Source organism: Lygodium microphyllum, chromosome 5, assembly GCF_053477565.2.
Source record: "Lygodium microphyllum isolate KBCC chromosome 5, Lygodium_microphyllum_v1.1.10, whole genome shotgun sequence".
NCBI classification, from domain to species: Eukaryota; Viridiplantae; Streptophyta; class Polypodiopsida; order Schizaeales; family Lygodiaceae; genus Lygodium; species Lygodium microphyllum.
Window position 1 is genome coordinate 143246363 of NC_141139.1, and position 1464 is coordinate 143247826.

At 46.4% G+C, this 1464-nt stretch overlaps 1 long non-coding RNA gene across 1 annotated transcript; it reads right to left on the reverse strand.

The window, feature by feature from the left end:
• Positions 1–431: 431 nt before the first annotated feature.
• LOC148036480 (uncharacterized) lies at positions 432–971 on the reverse strand. The gene is made up of 3 exons (XR_015691030.1): positions 849–971; positions 651–752; positions 432–558 (listed from the first exon to the last, which is right to left on the reverse strand). It is a non-coding gene; the product is annotated as an uncharacterized LOC148036480 (long non-coding RNA).
• Between the last annotated feature and the right edge of the window lie 493 nt (positions 972–1464).

Genomic DNA, 1464 nt, shown 5'->3' on the forward strand with positions numbered 1-1464 from the left:
TAAATGCGCTCACTACAAGATATAGACCTTATAGCGACGTTTAAAGCGACGAAAATACAAACAACAAAATTTGCCCCCGTTGTCGCAAAAAGCGTCGTTATTAACGACGCCATAGAATCTAGCGACGCATATAGCGACGGTTACAGACAATTTGCGACGCTTATAGCGACGCGTGCAGTAAATTTGCGACGCAAATAGCGATGGTAATAACAGAGAAAAAAAAAATTTGTGGCAAGGCAGCAAACTGCCCTGCCACATATAGCACTGTGTGCTGTATGAGAGCCATACAAAATCGTTTCTACACTGCTGCATATAAAGCGTTTGCAAACAAAAAGAATGTATACTGAAATCATAAAACTGATAGATGAAATAAATACATGATATCGCATAAAACGCGATTGGTACAATCATAAAACAATATCACTAATACATAGAAAATGTCTACATAGATCGGGCGACTAAAAACTAAAGGTATGTGAGCTCTAAGTATCCAAGGGCGAGCTACAAATCCTTGTCCCCCGAAAGCTCTTCCCGCTGCAAAGGAGCATCAAACGGATTCTGCAGAAAAAGAAACAACATATCAATCCACCATACAATAATGCATTCAAATATCTCATGGTAACTACGGACAAGAAAGATGAGTGACTTACTGGGACGCCGTGTCTATACAATCGGTCGATCAATGATCTGAGACCGTGCCTCTTTGCATATCGAGTCTCAAGGCCTTGTGGATCGCGATTTGTAATGGAGTGCTGCAAAGAAAACAAAATGCTAACTGTTAGAAACATGATTGTCAGTACAAAGAATATCTCAAAAAAACAAATAAGCAAAACAAAAGAGAAACTTACAAAGTCCTCCAAATATGTCCTGTGGCCGCCACTCCCAAGATGATGTACCATTCCGGCCTCGATTCGTGCCCTCGCCGCCTCCCGCTGCTGACTCCAACGTCCTGGCGAATTTGTAGCCTCCTCCCTCAGTCGGCGCCAGTCGTCTATATCTAACCACTCAGGCTTTGGAGCCCCACTCTTGATTGCCTTGCGTGCGTCAGATCGTCTATGTGACATGTATGCACGCATGCAATCCATCATCCAGCCCGTAGAGAATCTATCCACTGCGGCTGGCACCGGGAACTCCTCGTGCAAGGATGCTACTATGTACTCCTTGCTCCCCTCCGGTATGTTCCTCCAATGATCCAGGACGTTGTGCCGAAAAACTTGTTGTCACAACTCCCTCATGTGAGCCATCACCCTCCTCTCCTCATCATTCATGATGATGGCTCCTGACCTGCCATCCACTAGGTATCCATAATCCCTAGGAGTGTGCCTTGTATGGGCCCTCTCCCATCTCCATCCACGCTCCTGGGCATATCCAGGAGACCCCTGTACATCCGGTGTACCGACGCGGGTACCCTCTCCCGGAGTGCCACTCAAAGGGGTGCCACCAAAGGGGGTGCCACCAAAAGGA